Source organism: Silene latifolia, chromosome 8 (assembly GCF_048544455.1).
Source record: "Silene latifolia isolate original U9 population chromosome 8, ASM4854445v1, whole genome shotgun sequence".
In the NCBI taxonomy this organism is placed as follows: domain Eukaryota; kingdom Viridiplantae; phylum Streptophyta; class Magnoliopsida; order Caryophyllales; family Caryophyllaceae; genus Silene; species Silene latifolia.
In genome coordinates this window covers 45368170-45389417 of record NC_133533.1, presented here as the reverse complement: position 1 = coordinate 45389417, position 21248 = coordinate 45368170, and the positions used below count along the sequence as shown (strand labels likewise).

Genomic DNA, 21248 nt, shown 5'->3' with positions numbered 1-21248 from the left:
CTTCGGGCGGCAATAGTCCTAATTTTAGTTGTTTTTATTTTTAGTCTTTCTTAGTTTAAGGGACATCCGTTCCTTAAACTTTTCTTATATTCTTTTTGTAGTTTCTTCTTATGCGCAGTCACGGGGTGGAAAATTAGTACCGTTGAACCCTGAGCTTGAAAGATCCTTGCGCGAGTTGAGACGAACACAAAGGATACTACCGACAGATGAAGAGCTGAGTACTCTGTCAAGCTATCATGAGAACGAACTGTTCGAAGATAATCCACCATCTTCGCCCGTTTCCACTTCTTCACCGAGACGATTTACTTCTCGAAAATTCCAGTCATGGCCGAGGAAGCAAGTATAGCTAGTTATTCAGAGCCGACAGCCGATAACTTATATAAGGGGTTCGAGCTACCGGTGATGCCGGGAAGTTCGAACCAAAGCCCGCCTACATCACTATGGTTGAGAGAAACCGGTTTGGGGAGCGCAAATGAAGATGCGGCTAAGCATATGGAGACCTTTATTGACTACTGCTGTTCCATACCCCCACCAGTTGGCGTGACCCAAGACCAGATCAAGGAGACCATGTTCATCTTCTCCCTTCGCGATCTTTTGCAAGGGAGTGGTATAGAGATCCGGACCGAGCCGTTCAAGGGATCACTGATTGGAATACATTGGCATTGGCGTTCTACAAGAAGTACTTTCTGCGCTTCAAGGACGATCGCTATTAGAGCTCAAATCACGGGCTTTAAACAAGGGCCGGATGAGAATTTCCACGAAGCATGGGTCCGATTTAAGAAGTTGGTGCGAACCATACCGCACCATGGGTTCGAAAAATGGAGTTTGTGCAATCATTTCTACAATGGGTTGTACGACGATCGAGGGCCATTTTTGGATGCCGCAGCCAACGGGAGATTTCTTTGAAAATTTGGGAGCAACCAAGGGTGGAAGATCATTGACGATCTAGCTACCCACAAGGCCGAGTATGGGAATTCTAGAGGGAACCAGAGGAGAGCTGCTGAATCCTCCTCTGTCGCTGCGCTTGAGGCTCTTACCGCGAGATTTGACAAGTATGAGCTAGGAGGAGCTTCCAAAGGTGGGATGTACCAAGTCAATCTTTGTGTCGACGGTCCCTTCGTCTGTGAGAGGTGTGGAGGTGAGGGCCATGTCTTGAAAAACTGCCCTAGTCCCTTTGAATCTTGTGCTGCCTTTCAACACAATAGGCAGACCAACACCTACTATGAGCCGAACACCCATCCGAACTTGAGTTGGAGGAGCCAAAATGTCCTTAACCCAACTCAAGCTCCGCCGCGCAAAGAACAACCCTATATACCCCCTCATCAAAAGCAACAACAATATCGAAACCTCTGTTGTGCCACAAAGCAACAATCGCAGAATTCTGAATTTTTCGAGCTTAAGAACCTGTTGCTAAAGGAGTCCCAAGCAAGAGAGGTCGGGATGAAGTTACTAGAGAGCCAAATTGCCCTACTGGCTAGCAAAAGTAACACTCGAGCTCCCGGACACTTACCTACTCAACCGGAACAAAAGGAGACCCTAAATGCCATCACTTTGAGGAGCGGGTCCACCCTTGATGGTCCTGCCATGGTCGAGAACGCTGTTGAAAAAGATGAGCCGGAAACAAGTCAAGAGAAAGCTTCAACGAACAAATCAAAGGAAAAGACGTCGCGGGTATTTGATCGATCGATATACCTAGTCGATCGATCAAGCACGGGTTCTGAGAGCTTGAATCGTACATCTCGGTCGATCGACCGAGGAGAGTGGTCGATCGACCGAGATCGCTGCGATCTTGAAGAATTTCGTCCTTTAATGCCAAATAACCTACGAGACCACTTGTTTCGGGGTACCACGGTCCCGAAGATTTTAGGACAAGACCCGAGTGCTGATGGGTCGATCCGGTCCCAGTTCGACCCAATGACGGTTAATGGTTCTCATTTGAGACGGTCCGAGGAGGGGTCTAGCTTCAACAAAGAGAAGGTGACGGACTTTCAGCCTAAGTCCAAGGACGCCAGCGCGCGTGAATTGGAGGAGAGGGCTAAGGTACTCCTCATGACCCCATATCCGGAGAGACTCGTGCCGACGAAGGAACAGGTATCTTTCATTAAGTTTGAGAAAGTTATCCGTAGTCTAAATGTACAAGTCCCCTTCCTTGAGTTAGTTAACCAAGTGCCCGCTTATAATAAATTTATGAAACAACTGTTGTCCAAAAAGCGGTCACTTGAAACAGTGCACACTGTCGCACTCACCAAGGAGTCTTGCTCCTATCTGTCTCATACTGCGCCCCATAAGTTAGAGGACCCGGGCATTTTTTCCGTTCCTTGCAAAATAGGTACCTTCTCGATTGAGAAGGCATTGTGTGATCTAGGGGCTAGTATAAGTGTCATGCCCTTGAGTTTAGCTAGGAGGTTTAAGTTGACCCGGTTTGCTATCACAGACATGACAGTTCAGATGGCTGACCGATCTGCGGTCGAGCCTATAGGAGTCCTAGAGGACATACCCGTCCAAATAGGGAAGTTTTTCTTCCCTGTTGACTTTGTTGTCCTGGACATGCCTGAGGATGCCCATATACCGATCATCCTAGGTAGGCCATTTCTGCACACTGCTGGTGCAGTTATTGACGTAGGCTTTGAAACTTTGACCTTCAAAGTTGGGAAACATTCTATCATTTTTGCCCAACCTGCAAAAAAGAAGGATCCCATGTGGCCTGTTACTTGTAATACGGTCTCTGAAAAGAAATCGTACTTTGTGCTTCCTGAATTGCCTGTCCCTATCACTACTGCTGTGTTAACCCCTCCGCCCCAGATTGGGAGCAAGAAGGAGGAAGAATCTGTTGTTTTAGATAATGCAGGAGCTGGTTTGGGGAAGGAAGTGCTACAAGTTGTGCCAGCTGTAAAGAAGCCGATCATTCAAAGAGGAGGCCTTGGATGCCTAAGCTATGAGACTGATGAGGAAGTGGAAGATGAGCCAACCAAGGTGAGACGGTCTGACTTGGATTCCGTTGAACCCAACGAAATTCTTGATTGGGGAGCTGACAAAGTTGATCCGTTGAGCCCTCCGATTGTCGAAGCTAAGAAGGTGCGGTGATGAGATGAGCACCATTGAGGCTACCTCTAGTAGCCAAAAGCCGACGAAGTGGGCCATACCGTGGTCCTTCTTGATCAACTATTAGTTGATCGATCTCGTTATAAACTTCATTTTATTTGCTTTGTTAAGACATTTTTATTGTTTTTTTGTGTGCGCGAAAACTTCGCTTTTATTTTGTTTGCTTAGGATTTTCAAGTACTTTAGACTTTTTCTGGGTTTTGCGAAATTTTGGGCGCGTATTATTGTGCACTTGCAGGTGTTTAGAGCTTGTTAGCTCAAATCATTGAGCAAAAATGAAGAAATAAGGAGTATATAAAGATTTTTGATCGATCGATTGACCATCATGGTCGATCGACCGAGTTGCGCTTTCCAGGAGCTTCATTCTGTTCATCTAGTCGATCGACTACCCCTATAGGTCGATCGACCGTAGACACTTCTTTGCACTGTTCACGACCTCTCCCCTTTTGTGTTTGGTCGATTTGCGGATTTAAGGGAGTTTTTACTCCACTTTATTTTCCGTCAAATTATTTATCTCTTCTATTTTCTCATTTGTGCACAATTTTACCGTTTCAAAAATTGTTTTCTCAGTCTTATGCGTGGTATTTTCTGTCTTTCAGGCACTCTTATTGGTAGCATGCTAGCTCATCGAAACCTCCTAGCTCACGCCTGGTTTGGGAGGTTTCCTTTCTTTCGCGCTTAAAGTCTTGTGAGTTCCATATCTTTCCTTTGTGTCTTGCTTGTTTAATTTCTCGCAAAATTCCATTTCTCTTTCCTTCATTACATGATTTTGCACAATGGGGACATTGTGCGATTTTGTTTGGGGAAGGGTTTTGCGTCGCATATCATTTGCTTGCATTCACGTTCAATTTTGTTTTGCATTGTTTATTTCATTTCTCTTATATATACAGAAAAATTCAAAAAAAAAAATTGAAAAATTTCAAAAAATTCCATAAAATGCACGTTTATTTTAGCATATAGGTCGAGTCGGAACGGTAGTATTTCTATGATGATTTTGCATTTGCACTGTTTGCCGAGCCTTGCTAGATCAACATGTTATTAGTAGAATCGTAAATGCATATCTACGAGTTTTCGTTACATTCTTGCTGAACTTGAGACTTGACTTTGATTTTTGGCAAACTACATCATATTTCTGAGAATTAGAGCCTATAACTGGTGACATTCATGACCGGTTTAATTAGGAATGTGAGTAGTACTCCTTATGAGACATGTTTCCTTAATTTGCATGAATATGAATTTGATCTACTTAATACCTGTATGCATTCGGTTTGTGGTTTGTTGACACATGTGGTAGAGGTTTCCTTTTCCCATTATACCCATAAAGCTTCACACTGCCAAAAATACCCCTTTTTGTCCCATTTACTACATCCTACATTTAGCCTGTCCCTCGTCAAGCTAGTAGTCTGTGCTCTTGGGATTGTTACACGTTTTTGGTGGCATTTGCTCTGTTGAGATGATGATTGGAAAATGAAAAAAGGAAAGAAAGAAACAAAAGAAAAAGAAAGAAAAAAATGAAAAAAAATGATTCGAAAAAGAAATGAAAAAGAGGTTAGATCTTGTTTAAGCGATCGATCGACCGCCAAATATGGTCGATCGTTGAGATTCGAGGAAGAAGTCAATTCGCATAATTTAATCCTTATCTTTTGGCGATTTTTGCTCCCATGTTTCATTGATATCCTATGGGGAGTTTATTGATTTGATAGTTTGGAGATTGTGAGTTTTGTGCTTGCTATAGCACCGTTTCGCTTGATTATGAGCAAGAAGCTGGATGTTGCCACTTGGTTCCGTTTTGGTACTAGCTTGATCACCTGTACCTCCACTTTACCATAAAATGTTTTGCCTCTTCTTACCCATACCTCACATATCCCATATATACCTCGGCATGTGTCATTGGTCATCTGTTTGGTTGGAATGCGTATGTACGGTCGTAGAGGTCATTTTCATATTTTATTGCTGGCATGTTTTCATAGGTCATAGTTAGGTGAGAGTCACTACAAAATTACTTCTTTCTATCTTACATATATATATCACCGTGCTTATTGAGTGATTTGAGCGACCGCGAGAGTCCAATTTGATAAGTCTCTACAGTTGACGGTTCGTGATCTCTAACGACCTCATAACTCGTTTGCATGATTCACGTTACTAGTTGATTGTTGGTTGTGCATTAAATTGGTTTAGGCTTAACAGTTTGTATTTCGCTCTGAGATTGAACTCGTTCCATTAGGTCATTAGATCGAGTCTAGTTCTTGCTTGGGGACAAGCAAGGGTTTGGTTTGGGGAAGTTTGATGCTTGTTATTTATATGATGTTTTACATCCCATTTTACACGCATTTCAGAGCTCATTCTTGTAGTTTATGCTACATTTCTCCCTATTTCCGTCTACTTTCGTATTTTGTACATTATTGCAGAAATGTGAAGAATTCAACGGGAAATCAAGCTAAATCCGTCCCCGAGTAAACTGCATTGCAAATGACGTAAAGGAATCACTTAAGGAACGAGCTTGGTGTGCAATCCAATGCCCAAAAGACAAGTCCACGAGTTTAAGAAGTCAAGTAGCAGCTCCATTAGTCGATCGACCATCACCCTCAGTCGACCGACCAATGTTCGGGTTCGTGGCTACTGTTTCTTTGAGGAGCGATCGATCGACCACCTTATCGGTCGATCGACAGATTGCTATTCCAGACGAGAATTAGAAGACCGAGAAAGCGCAAGCCCATGATGCTAGGTTTAGGAAATAAGATGTTACGTTTTTTGCTATATAACGTAACATAGAACATTCAGTTGGAGGAGGGAAGTTTTTTATCACAATTTCACACAGTAACTTTCAGTTTTATTCATTCGAGTAATTAGGGTTTGGATCATCGTTTTAGCATTGGAATTCTGTTCTTGTTCTTAATCTTTCCTCTGAAATCTCGGTATTCCTTCTGCCCTAATTCCAGTTTATTGTTTTACTTTCATCATTAGTATAGATTTTCTAGTTAGTATCCCGAAAGCCAATTATCGTATTATCATTGTTAGTTATTTACTTTAAGCATGAATTCGATAATCGTTATTAGTTTTATTGTTGTTATCACTTTCATCATGAGTAGCTAATTCTATAGTGCTAGGATGTAGGCGATTTATGGCATAGGCGGCAATAGATTTTACACGGGCTGTCTCGTGTGTTGGTCGATCGACTAACATTGTCAGTCGATCGACTGACCTCGTAGGGTTTTATTTTCGTTTTAATTGAATTTAATCTTGTGTTTAACGAATCGAATGCATGCGACCAGTTAGATACCTATTTTGTGACCGACCCATTAGATCGAAAGATAGGGAAGGTTATTTGACCATCAATTAAATCGACTAAACTGTGCTAAGATCGAAAGATAGTATAGTTTAGACCGTTAGTCACTTTTCGGAACGAAAGTTAGTATTAGTGATATTAGGGACCTATAGCGAGATCGAAAGATGCTATTTGTTAAGAGTGGACCGAGAGGACCTCTTTATTTTCCGCCTTACCTGTGTTTGATTCAGACCGACTTAGTTTCTTCGCCGAAGCTATAATGAACCGACCATCCTAGTACCCTTCTTTTATCTGTTTAAATCGTTTATTTAGTTTATTATCTTTGTTCACTTTTAGCTGTAGACCAATTCAATTCAACCCCCACAATAGTTACCTCAGACTGAACTTAAATCAACTAAAATTTACATCTGCCTCCTTATGGTTCGACCCTGTTACCACTAGCCTAGGTTAGTCTTAATAGGAATTATAAATTTTATCTTTGGTACTAACAACGACGGGTATCAATGGTTTTTCGAAATTTTCAATTTTTTTTTTTTTTGGATTTTTGAATAAAAGTTAAGTTAGAATTCCCTATCCCCACACTAATATGGGCATTGTCCTCAATGGCCAAAATGATGGGAAATTATGCAAACATGATGCATGATTTCTACACTAAATGCAAGCTACACTAATCTACACTACATGATGCATGGTTTTTGTTTATGACGGAGAGGATAATTTAGATTACCTCCCGTTGTGTATGCATTAACTTCCCCAAACCGATCTAGACATTATTGCTAATGTCCAAGGATGGGTGTAGTTCATGCACACACTATGCAATGCATGAAACTAATTTTGTCATTTTGGATTTTGAAAGGTGGGAACAATAAAATGAGAACACCTCAATGGGGCCGAGGTGTTAGTCCTCAATGGTGCTAGGACTACTCCAACAATGATCAAGATTAATAAATAGAATAAAGAGAGAAATAGACAAACCTCAAGAGGGTAGGAGCCTCTAAAGCTTGCTAATCTTCCATCATATCATCATTATCATCACCTTCCTCACTAGAAGTGGTCTTATCACCACTTTCTCCTTCACTTTCTTCTTCACCTTGCTCATCATCCTCTTCTCCTTCTTCAATAGCTTCTTCATCAATGCTATCATCAACCTCTTCATTACCAACAACCTCATTATCACCCGGAACAACCCTAGATGCACTCGGAAATAGGACTTCCCTATCCGCCCAACTAGGCAAAGGACATGATGGGTCAAGTAGCCCTTGCCTAGCTAAATGTAGGAGGGGTGGATATTGGGCTAAGTAAGCATTTTTTCGATCCTCGAAAACTTGCTTGTGCATCTCTTGCATGAGAAGAGTCAAATAATCATTTCTTGCTTCAACACCTTCCGGCTTGAACTCTTGGTACTCGAAAGGGTAGGGTGGTGTGACAATGGAAGAGGAGGGCATTTCAATTTCACCCTTTTGTTGTTGGATAATATACTCGGTCTCTTTTGAAAGGGGAAGTAGATAGTTGGTCCGGTGGACACTCAATCGACAAATATTTGAAGGCAAAGTGAAAGATCTAGCCTCACTAATGAGCCATCCATACTTGGTGTCAAGAGGGTTATGGGTAACCCACTTGTACTTGTATATCATAGTATTAATATCAATGAGATGACCACCTTCTTTCGCCTCATACTTGTTATCTTTGTTGAAGTTTGGATCAAAGTATTTAGCTAGGATAGTGACTAGGCCTCCATTCACAATAACGGTAGTGCCTTTCTTTCCACAATCAATATTTAACCATCTATCCACCAAGAGCCTTAGAGAGTTAAAAGGCTTGGTGAATTCCCTACCAACATTCAAAGCCGACTCAAGAAGAACAAAATCGAGTTTGGTGAAATGGTTGGTGTCTTTTCTTGCAATGATGGTGTTACCTACGACCTTGTGCCACACTCTAATGCCCGGATGGTGGACTAATAGAGCGCGACTAGCATGAAAGTCTTCAAATTTCCTTCCGGAAATCGCCTCCCAAAGAGGGCCGGGGTCATATTTGCCAACATTCTTAAAATAACTCGGAGAATCACCAAGACCCAAAGCGTTACCCATTTCCTCAAAGGAGATGCGGCTACTAACATTAGCTAGGCGAAACTCGATGGTCTCCATGGTCTCAACCTTGTTAACTTTCAAAGAACTCAAAAATTCTAAGGTAAGGGAGGGGTATGTCAATTCTTTTGATTCAAACAATTTCTCCAACCCCATGGCTTTGAAAAAGGCTCTAGTTTGCTCAAGGACACCCAATTTTTCTAAGGTATCTTCACAAATAAACTTGGTGGAAAGAAATGATTTCCTAGCAAACTTGGCAAAAGTGTCCCTATGGGATTTGGAAATGAAAATTACCTCCAGATAGTTCGAAAGTTGAGCAATTTCCGGAGTAGAGGATGTTGTTGCTTCCATGGGAGGTTGTTGTTGTTGCACTTCCAAGTTTGGGTTAGCTACCACCATAGCCAATGCTTTCTTTGCTTGAAGAGTCTTTTGCCTTGATGAGAGTGCCTTTACCTTTGGTGCCTTTGCCTTTGTTGCTTTTGTTGCTCCCTTAGTCCTTGCCATTGATGAATTAACCAAGAAAAGAGTGAAAAATCTTCAATTTCTAGTGCACCCAAATCGATTTAAAGATGAAAGGCTTTGCCTTTATGAATTCAAAATCCGACTCAAAGGTTGAAGATTTTGTGCTTGGTTTTGATTTTTGTTGGAAGAGTAGTGATTGATTTGTTGTTAAAAGGATGTTTTGATTTGATTTTGGTGAATGTTGTTGAGGAATCGTGTTTTTGTGATGGAGAGGATGAGGGTTTTGAGGGTTATGAGTAGTGTTATGAATGAAGGAATGAAGAAATGAATGTGGGAGGGGGTTTATAAAACCCGAAAAATTTGAACTGCAGGGGAAAGACGGGCGGATTTTGCTCGGGACGCCCGGATTTGGTCTGTTCTGGGTTGGGAAATCCTCGCCTAAAAACGGGCTTCTTGTTGGGAAATGTGTCCTCAACAATAGTGCGATCACATGATTTAAATATCATAATTAAATCTCAAATTAAGAATACGTGAGGGATGATTCTTTATACAGTCGACTGACCGTCATTAATCGGTAATGATTGGCTAACTAGAGTTTGACATTACTGTCGTGTGACGGTGGTGGTCAGTTGATCCCTTTAGGTCACACCTATAGGATGAGGCCCAAATAGATATTTAATTAATTGTATGCGATACAGATTAATTAATTCCTTAATAATGGGAGTGCAATTTTGCATCTTATTTTAATGTGATTAAATAAAGATTAAATTTAGTAATTAAGTGTTATATTACTAAATTAGTTGAGATATTAATATAAGTTTTGAGGTAGAGGTAATTAGTTATTTAAAGTTACAAGAAATTGTAATTTTAACTAACTAGTAATTATGGGACCCATTATATATTGATATAATGGTAGTATACTACTCAAAAAGTGGAGTGTATATTATATTATTAATTGTAATATTTAAGTGTTAAATGATTACATTAATAATTAAATATGTAAGATAGTTAAACATATGACTTATAAGCATTTGTGGGACAAATGACAAAAGGCAAAAATAGACCATAAAGGGTCCATTATTTCGGCCAAAATGAGAGCAAGAGATGCTCTTGTTTTGTCTTGTTCTTTTTGTTATAATAATATGTGATAGTGACTTATCCATGACATGTCTTACAAAGCAAAAGCCTACACACTACCTACACAAACAAAGAGTAAAAACAAAAGGCAAAAGATTCTTTCTTTCCCCCATGCCAACCGGTTTTGGCTTGATAAAATGGGCATTTGGTTGCTCATTTTATCACTTGTTGTTTTTGCTTAAAAATCCTCATATCTCTCTAGCTTTCTCACATGCAAAATTCTTACAACCTCTCAATAAATACTAATACACCAAATCTATTACTAGAAGTAGTAATATAAGATTATTAGTATTATTAAGGTAATATTTCTACTAAATATCTAGTTAATATTAGTAGAGATTTTTGGGATTAATCTTGGGTGCAATTTATTGGAGTGGCTTCTAAACTTGGAGTCTTAGGAGGATCATCCATTGTTATTAGCTCAAGAACAAGTGAAGGAAGGTGACCTTACTTGTGCCCATAATTCGAACCAATCTACAATGTAAGGAACATTGTTTTTCCTCATAAATCTTTCATTTTGTTATGCATGCACTAGATCTAAAGAACAAATAATTAACAAGTTAATTAGTTCACTATTAGAGGAGTCTAATAATAGGTATATGAACCTAACAAGTGGTATCAGAGCATAAGGATGTTGCATGCATAATCGGTTATTGTTTTTCCGAGTTAAAAGGTTAACATATAAAACTTAAAATTTTTTGATTTATAAGAATAAGTCACGAAATCACCATGCATGTTATATATTCTGGTCCTAAAATGTTTTTAGGTCATTTTTATGATTCATGGAAATTTATTGCTCATTTTAAGGATTTTTGGTCATTTTATTACATTTTTATGACTAAAATGGGAATTAAAATGCTAAAAATAGTTAAATTTCGTTTCTGACCTTGAAAAATTTATATGACCTCACATGCATATTTTACAAGTTGTGTGTAAAAGGACGAGTTAATTTGATTAATTTTGCATGATTTATGATTTTTATGAGATAAAAATGGATTAAAAGAGGTAAAATGGTTAAAATTAGTTAAATTTCGAATTAAGCCATGATCTTTTAATATGATGTCACATGCAATATTTACAGAGAGTATGTAAATTTCTAGATTTAAATATCTTCTTTAGCATGATTTATGGATTTTTGAGTAAAAATGGCATAAATAGTGACTATTTTAGCAAAAATTAGCTAAAACGTATTGCATGGCTTGAGAAAATTATTTTAAGTTGCATTAATATCCCACTAATCAGATCTAAAGTGGTAAAAATTATTTGTTTAATTTTCGTATGCTTTATGCATTTTATGAGATAAAAACGATAAAAATGCAACTATATTTTCTCAAAATTAATTCGAAAATTTTAACCATGTTTTTTGACATTATGAGGGTCATGGAATTATTCCAGAATGTTCAAAAATTTAAAATTCAAATTTTGAAACTTTTATGATTTAATTTGGATTTATTTCATATAAATAATGATTTTAAGGTCAAAAATGAGCATAAAATTAAATCAAGTTGAATTATTGTCAAAAAATTTAGTGATGACTAATTTTTGAGTCCTAAAATGTGTTAGGATAATTAACTTGGGCTTAGATGTGATTTAAGTGTTAATTAGTGATTTTAAAAGGTTATTATCACGCATTTCCATGAAACCGGGTTATATGTACGACATAAGTTAAATAGGGCGATTTGGCACATGATTTTGCATGATAGGTACATATTATAATGCTGCATATTTCAATTGTTGAATGTCATTTATTTATATAATTTTGAATTATGTAATTTTATCTTAGTATGGCCTTAGTTTTAATCAATATTACCCGTAATGAAAGGGAATATTGATTCGGTTGTAATTTAATGTGATCTCGTATCACTTTTATTTTTATTTCATTAGTTTTTCATTTTACAAATGTATAATAGGAATAGCTTTGTATTTTTATTATTATTTGTAATTATGGAGCATCTTCAAAGACGGTGCCATTCGGAAAGGTGATCCGACAAAGACGGTGTCTTGGAAGGCGTGCCAATTGAAGATTCAAGGGACCAAAGGAGTTGGTTTCCGAATATGCAATAGATTATTTGATTTTCTATTTTTAGGAAGGCCATACTAGGAATTTTTTTTATTGCTTTGCATTTCTTTTAATATGTTGCATGCATAACCAAATCGCCATAACAACACATGCATTTCATATCGAGTCATCGACCGTGTCAATTATAATTATCGTAGTTCACCGCTTTAGTTCACTTAAAACGTGATAGATAATAAATTGACAAGACCTCTCACATATTAAAAATTGAGATAAAGCCTTACCAAATAGTAGAAACTCATGAAGTACCAATTTCGCAAGGGAGTTAATCCGGCTTCACCGTAATACAAACCTTGTTACGTTGGCGAAGTGGGGTAGTAAAATGTTATTACATCGAAATTTGGATTGAGCTCAACGGAAGTATTGTTGACCGTAGTCGCATGTGTTCCGGGCTAAAGATGAGAATTAGAGTAATTTTTATCGACCGAGAGTTCTAAAAGTAGAATCGATTAAAAGGTTAATCCACCGAGTTATATTAATAAGGGATGAATCGGCTCACCGTGCCCAAGTTAATATGAATTTGGATCTCGGAATCATTTATGTAGTTGGGTGGAGGTCACTATATAAATGCAATACTTGTAGTTATATTAACAAGTATTATTAAAACGATAGATGATAATTAAATTCCTTCATTTCCTATTTTGTAGTCAAAATTTGTTTTAATCAACTGCAATGGCAACTCCAAACGCGTCCGCATCCACTAGTTCCACCCCGCTTTCCAATGTGTCATGGCTCCGATCCTTCATGGATCGATGTAAGTTAGAAAAGAATGGGTCCAATTTCGCCGATTGGGATGCACAACTTCGCTTGGCCGCGCAAGGTGACGACAAGCTTCGTTACCTTACCGAGGCATCTCCCACCGAACCACCTAATACTAGGTCCGCCGCTAGGCAATCCTATGAGGATTACCAAAAGGAGTCGGCCGCAATGAAAAATGTATTGATCTTTGCTATGGAGGCCGAACTCCAACGAAGTGCTATAAAGATTAGCACCGCTCATGAGATCTATATGAAGCTTGTGAACATGTTTTCACGAGCTCCTAGGGTCATTCAATATGAGGCGGCTTCCGCATTCTTTGATCTAAACATCAAAGAGGGCCAAAAGGTGAGCCCACATGTGCTCAAGTTGATGGAGCATGTTGAGACCTTGAAAGCGCATAAGGTGGAAATTCCCGATGAACTCGTAATTGATCGAATTCTTCATTCCCTAAGCAAAATCAAAGCATATGTTCAATTCCGGGTGAATTTTAATATGCAAGATAAGAAGGTTTCCCTTGATGAGTTGCACAAAATGCTTGTGCAAGCCGAAAGGGACATGGGGCTAAGTGTTAGCACCACCAAAGATGTGCTCAATGTCAATCAGAAGGGCAAAAGAACTTTCAAGAAAAGCGGGAAAAAGGGAAAGAAGCGAACTCCCAACAGGAACAAAGCTAAGACTTATGAAGCAAGCACCTCCAAGCCCAAGTACAATGCCCCCTCCGGGGACAAGTGCCACTATTGTTGTGGAGTTGGGCATTGGAAGAGAAACTGTTCCAAGTATCTGGGCGACATCAAAGCTGGAAAAGTTACTCCAGTAGGTATATATGACTATCCCTATCTTTTATGTTTCAATCTCAATTAGTATGTGATACAAGTTGTGATGATTACCCTTTTTATTGTAAATAGGGCCCCCTCCTAGCAAGGACAAAGGCAAGGAGAAGCAAGTCTAGAGGATCACGAGGGAAGCTAGAGTAGCCGACCATGGTGATGAATCAATGGAAGCTTGGCTTTTTAATTTGCTTTGTCTTTAATTTTATGATGAATTTCATGTTTTAGAACTATTTTGATTTCCTTGTGTGACTTGGAAATTGGTTTGTATCCTTTGAACACGGGTTGTATTTTGGATATTGGTGATTTGGTTTTCAACCCAAATCACTTGTTTTATTATGTTAATTGTTCTAAAATCATCATCATTAATTACTTGCGTAGAGAAACATAAGATAAACAACTTAAATTGATTGATTAGACGATTATGATGATGGGATCATTATATGTTCATAAGCTATGAATCTGATTCTCCTTATGTCTTTGTTACTTAAAGTAACAACTTATTTATATAAGATCAATTCTAAAGTTGTAATGAGTTTTTGAATTCATCAAGTAGGGAATTCATGATAGTAATTGGACATATTATTCTAATTGGATGGTCAACCGTGAGATACCTAGAATAGAGAGTCTATTAAACCATATTACATGAATCAAACTACCATGTTTGGGATGGCCTTTTGAAGGCTAATACATTATCTTGGATAAATCTCAATACTCCGTTAAATATATATATGTTTGTGCCTCACAAAGCTATCTCTCAAGAAATTAGGTGTATTTCTGAGAAATAGAGTGGGAGTAAATTGAATCGTCACAAACATCTCCTATAGTTGAAATGTTACTTTGTGAAAGTAATAGAATTATAGAGTGGGAGTTGGCATTGAACTATAGTCTATGAAGATAGATTGAGAGTATAGTTCAGTGGGAGTTTATCGCACATGTCTTTATTGTTTAAAAATATTACTTTGTGAAAGTGATATGTATTATGACCATGTTACATTTGAGCCGAAGCATTACAATCCGAAAATTGTTGCTCATGAGTAGATTTACTTTAAAGTGAGGGTCTCTTTAAAGGGAAATAGAGCTTTAGAGTACACAAATGCATATGATTTACATAAAGATGTTGATCAAGATAAATTGTGTTAGGGATTGCCACATTTCATTAAATAAAGAATGGCAAATAAAATTTCGCTTTTCTAAAATGGGAATTTAGAGAAGGAAGTGTTTTAAAACACAAAACCTTAGATGAAGATCTAAGGATCCTAACATATTATGCGTAGCTTTCTTCAATGATCATTAGAATGATCTTAAGCAAGCATTAAAGGATTATACTTTTTCGTTCATGTGATTATAGTGAATTGTTTCATTCACATGATTGAAGAATCATGATATACATGAAGTTAAGTGGGAGCTAGAATTGTTTATCCATGTCTTATATGTTGATAACATATTAATTATTGAGAATAATGTACCAATGATCTCTTCTGGTAAGAGTAATTGGGAGACATGGAAAGGGATGCAAAGTATTCTGGATTTTGAATCTATGTGAGAGAAAATTGGCATAGAGTTGAGAGTCTTATGAAGATAAGTTCTTTCGTATCTGTTTAACATCAACGAAGTTGAATGGCTTATTCATGATGATGAAAGTGGAATCACTATGATGGAATCATAGTTGTTCACTGAACCCATTAAATTGTTGATTACATGAAATTGATTACTAATGTTTCCGCCATTAGAACGATTATGTATGCCAACAGACGCACGTGCTGTGATGTACCATATGCTAGGTGCATGATAAGTCAATAATAAGTTAATTCATATGATGGGCCTGTGAAAGCCTTAAAGTACAATTGATGACTTGTACACATGTTTGGATGATAAACTAAGTTAAGGTGTTGAAGGGTTGCACAAACTTTAGTTTCCAAACCAAAAGGGATTTGTTGAAATCCTAGGATGAATTGTTGACAAAGGAGTAAAAGACTAAGAAAGGTGTTTTAGTTTCGCGCATTGCAAAAATCTACAAAAGGAATCCAAGTTGTGATAAAATAGTCAACGTAGGGATTAAGGGTGAATCCCTCTACAAGTGACTTTATCACAAGTTATGCGATAACAGTGGGAGCGTCTTTCAAGTTAAAGAGCCGAAGTCTAGTATGAAGTCTAGACATATACTTGGAGAAAATTCATGTCATTAAGAGATGACATTGAATGGAAGGAAATAGCAATTAATTAAGTTGGAATATATGGATATCGGGTATATCCACTTGCCAAGCTTGTATTGCATTTTAACTAGTGTTATTATAACACTAGAGATTATAGAATATGAAGTAGTAATAGTGTATTGACTATTCATATGTGATAATCACATTTATCGTTTGAGTTTTTAATTAAACTCACACGGTACCTTGTCGTATCCGAATGGGTTGTAGAGACAAATTGAACCCCATTAAAGTGAACTGGATTGACATGGTATTCGCCCCTAGTTACTTATATGAGGTGACGTCTCGAAGTGACTAGAGTGTGATGCGATTGATGGCAAGTTCAAGTGCCATAGAGTCATATGGGATGACTAGTCGATCACATAGGCAGACTGTATGGGACAATCTGTCGGGCAGTGACCGCTTATAGAGTTCTGGCAATTCATAAAGCCTGGTCGTGGCAAGAGCTACTATAGTATTCTTATGAGTCAATTCTTTTGACTAGAGACTATTCGCCCAAGTTGGTACAACTTCTGATTAGCTTTGATTTATACTCTACGATTTCTTAAACGAGGTCAAACTGGGTATATTTTGGGTTATGATGGATGTGGGTGAACGAAGGGAATAGGGCGATAGGAATTGTCCACCCCTTGTCGGGTTGTTTGAAATCTCAAGGCCACTCGAGGAGTAGTTAACTGGAAATGCGTGGCCACGCTCGGAAGGCATCTATGATAGATAATTCCGGTCGACGTTAATCTCCGGATCGAGAAAACCACTCAAGATATGATCAAATGTAAGTACGACCTGCAAGACACCTTTCATTGAGTGGGAGATTGTAATAGGACAAGAGAAATGGTGACGCACACTTGTCGAGGACAAGTGGGAGATTGTTGGGAAATGTGTCCTCAACAATAGTGCGATCACATGATTTAAATATCATAATTAAATCTCAAATTAAGAATACGTGAGGGATGATTCTTTAAATGATCGACCGTCATTAATCGGTAATGATTGGCTAACTAGAGTTTGACATTACTGTCGTGTGACGGTGGTGGTCAGTTGATCCCTTTAGGTCACACCTATAGGATGAGGCCCAAATAGATATTTAATTAATTGTATGCGATACAGATTAATTAATTCCTTAATTATGGGAGTGCAATTTTGCATCTTATTTTAATGTGATTAAATAAAGATTAAATTTAGTAATTAAGTGTTATATTACTAAATTAGTTGAGATATTAATATAAGTTTTGAGGTAGAGGTAATTAGTTATTTAAAGTTACAAGAAGTTGTAATTTTAACTAACTAGTAATTATGGGACCCATTATATATTGATATAATGGTAGTATACTACTCAAAAAGTGGAGTGTATATTATATTATTAATTGTAATATTTAAGTGTTAAATGATTACATTAATAATTAAATATGTAAGATAGTTAAACATATGACTTATAAGCATTTGTGGGACAAATGACAAAAGGCAAAAATAGACCATAAAGGGTCCATTATTTCGGCCAAAATGAGAGCAAGAGATGCTCTTGTTTTGTCTTGTTCTTTTTGTTATAATAATATGTGATAGTGACTTATCCATGACATGTCTTACAAAGCAAAAGCCTACACACTACCTACACAAACAAAGAGTAAAAACAAAAGGCAAAAGATTCTTTCTTTCCCCATGCCAACGGTTTTGGCTTGATAAAATGGGCATTTGGTTGCTCATTTTATCACTTGTTGTTTTTGCTTAAAAATCCTCATATCTCTCTAGCTTTCTCACATGCAAAATTCTTACAACCTCTCAATAAATACTAATACACCAAATCTATTACTAGAAGTAGTAATATAAGATTATTAGTATTATTAAGGTAATATTTCTACTAAATATCTAGTTAATATTAGTAGAGATTTTTGGGATTAATCTTGGGTGCAATTTATTGGAGTGGCTTCTAAACTTGGAGTCTTAGGAGGATCATCCATTGTTATTAGCTCAAGAACAAGTGAAGGAAGGTGACCTTACTTGTGCCCATAATTTCGAACCAATCTACAATGTAAGGAACATTGTTTTTCCTCATAAATCTTTCATTTTGTTATGCATGCACTAGATCTAAAGAACAAATAATTAACAAGTTAATTAGTTCACTATTAGAGGAGTCTAATAATAGGTATATGAACCTAACACTTCTTTCAGTGAAGACGCTCGGATTTACAAACACGGGACGGGCGTCTTCTACAGAAGACGGGCGGATTCCTTCACAGGGATTTTTCTTGTTTTTTTCAGCCAAGAAGACGGGCGTCTTCCTTTCAGGTCGGGCGGATTTTTAAAGACGGGCGGATTCTACTGCAGGACGCCCGGATTCGTTGACAGTCAGAAATTTCAAAAATTCAGCTCATGTTGGATGGACGTCTTCTACCCAATATGCCCGGATTGCCTGAAGACGGGCGGATTCTCCTGAATCCGCTCGGATTCGACCCCTTTGTACCCGGATTCAGTTCCATCCGTGTACTTTGCCAATCCCTTGCCATTTTTCCATTCTTCTTCATATCTCGTGTTCTTCATTGTGGGGGCACTACTAAGGCATGGATAGCCTAGGCAATTGCCATCCCCACACTAAGCTAAAGCACTACACATTAATTGAAATTATTAGTCCCTCCCTCACTTCTCTCAAACATGATAATTATCTTGATCAAAGTATAAAAATCCAAAAATAACAAAAATGCAATATAAGAATTGAAATGCAAGTTAGGGAGTTAGAAATATTTACAAATGGTGGTTTAGGGAGGACTCCACCAAACTCTCATTCTTGATGAGATGTCAAGGGGGCATGTTCAAGGTGTTGTTGATGTTACTCAACACCTTGAAAAAGTAATCAAACGCTTGTTCATTATCATGATAGAGGTCTTCAATAGACCTTGGCCCTTGTTGTCGGTCTTGATCGATGGCATTACCAATGTAAGGATTAAAAATCCCTTCAAATTCGTCGTCCCAAAGACCACATACTTCATTAAGTTGATCATTGAAAATCTCTTGATTTGATGGAGACAACTTTCCCATTTCCTTTTCTTGGCCAATGAGGCCATCTTCTTCATTGCTTGTCTCTGATGAGCTTTGCAAGCTCTCTTTGTCACAATTCACTTGCTCTTTGAATGGAGCATCTTCAATTTTCTTCTTCCATTGGAGTTCCGACTTCTTCCTTTCATCCTTTCGACTATAATGATCGATCATAAAACATGGTTCATGTAAACGGGGAGCTCACATAGTCTTGTCAAGATTAAAAGTTATACTCTCATCTCCCACTTCTAGAGTGAGGTCTCCATGTTTTACATCAATCACCGCACCCGCGGTGTGTAAGAAGAGTCTTCCTAGAATGATTGGAATGTTGGAATGTTCCTCCATATCAACAATGACAAAGTCCACCGGGATGTAAAACTTCCCAATTCGTACGGGGACATCTTCCCATATCCCTAATGGTGTCTTCGTCGATCTATCGGCCATTTGGAGTGTGATATTAGTGCATTTAAGCTCTCCCATCCCCAACCTTTTACTCACCGAGTACGGCATAACACTCACACTAGCCCTTAGATCACATAAGGCTTTGTTGATCGTGGTGTCGCCAATGGTACACGGTATTGAGAAGCTTCCCGGATCCTTAGTTTTGGAGGTGAACTCCCTTGAAGTATTGCACTACTCACCTTAGTGAAGGCGATAGTCTCAAGTTTCCGGATCGACTTCTTCTTTGTGAGGATGTCTTTCATGCATTTCTCATAGGCCGGCACGTGATTGATTAATTCCGTGAAAGGAATTGAGACTTCCAAATTCTTCACAATTTCCATAAACTTTCCAAGTTGGTCATCAAATTTGGGCTTGGCTTGACGACTTAGGAAAGGAAGTCTAATCACAATGGGCTCCTTCTCCTTGACCTTGTCTTCATTTTTCTTTGAAATTTCTTCTTTTGATGATTCTCCATCTTTGGAGTTTTGCACAATTTCTTCCTTATCACTAGCTTCCACAACTTCATCCTCAACTTGCTTCTTCGGTGCTTCATACCTTGTACCACTTCTCAAGTGAATGACACTAACCGTTTCATGTCTCGGGGGATTACTTTGAGGTGGTAATTGCCCCTTTTGTCTTTGTGAGCTTGAAGATGCTAGTTGAGTCAATTGGGTTTCCAACATCTTGGTGTGAGCTAGAATGTTGTTGATGGTGGTTTCCTTTGCTTGACTATCTTTTTGCATTTGAGTGAAAAATTCTTGTTGATTCTTTTCCATTTGGAGGACCGCTTTTTGAACATCAAAACCTTGGTCATTTTGGTGATTGTATGGATTTTGGTTTTGGTAACCTTGGTTTTGGTTGTAAAAGTGTCTTTGATTTTGGTTTCTCATGGGAGGTGGGGTGTATGTTGTTTGAGGGTTTTGAACATTTTGGCTTTTGTATGAGAGATTTGGATGAAACTTGGTGTTTTCATTGTAATAGTTGGAATAAGGGGTACCACTCTTGTATGCTTGGAAAGCATTCACTTGTTCATTTGTTCCCCTACATTCACTTTGGTCATGTCCCAAAGTTCCACAATTCTCACATATCCCACTTGGGATTGATGAGGATGCCGTCATGGCATTAACATGATGCTTTGGTGATTTTGAGGCTTCTTCAAGTCTAGCCATAGCTTGTTCAAACTTCATATTGATTGTGTCAATGTGAGCAATAAGTTGAGCACCCAATTGAGTAACGGAGTCCACTTCATGCCTTCCTCCTCTAGTAGCCTTGCGAGGTCTACTATATTGTGAGTTATGGTCCGCCATTTCCTCAATCTTGTTCCATGTTTGATTGTCATCAACTTCGGTGAACATTCCATTTGATCCCATGTTGAGAATATTCCTTGAATCTTCATATAGACCGTTCCAAAATTGTTGTACCAAGAACCACTCGCTAAGTCCATGGTGAGGACATGAGCGACAAATTCCATTGAACCGCTCCCAAGCTTCATACAAAGATTCTGCATCCCTTTGCTTAAAACCCGTAATTTGAGCTCCTAGCATGTTAGTCTTTTCCGGTGGGTAGAACTTTTTGTAGAAAGCTAGAGCCAACTTATTCCAAGAATCAATTCCGAGAGTGGCCTTATCAAGGCCCTTCGACCATTGTTTCGCGGTGCCGATTAGAGAAAAAGGAAATAAGACCCATCGAATTTGGTCTTGAGTTACACCGGTTTGAGAAATCGCATCACAATAGTCACAAAAGGTTTTCATATGAGAATGAGGGTCTTCACTAGGCATCCCCCCAAATTGGCTCCTTTCGACTAATTGGATAAAGGCGGATTTGGCAATAAAA

General features: G+C 38.3%; 1 non-coding gene across 1 annotated transcript; it reads left to right on the top strand.

The window, feature by feature from the left end:
- The first annotated feature begins 20852 nt into the window (after positions 1-20852).
- Positions 20853-20959, top strand: LOC141597786 (small nucleolar RNA R71). Its single transcript, XR_012523001.1, has one exon. It is a non-coding gene; the product is annotated as a small nucleolar RNA R71 (small nucleolar RNA).
- The last annotated feature ends 289 nt before the right edge of the window (positions 20960-21248 follow it).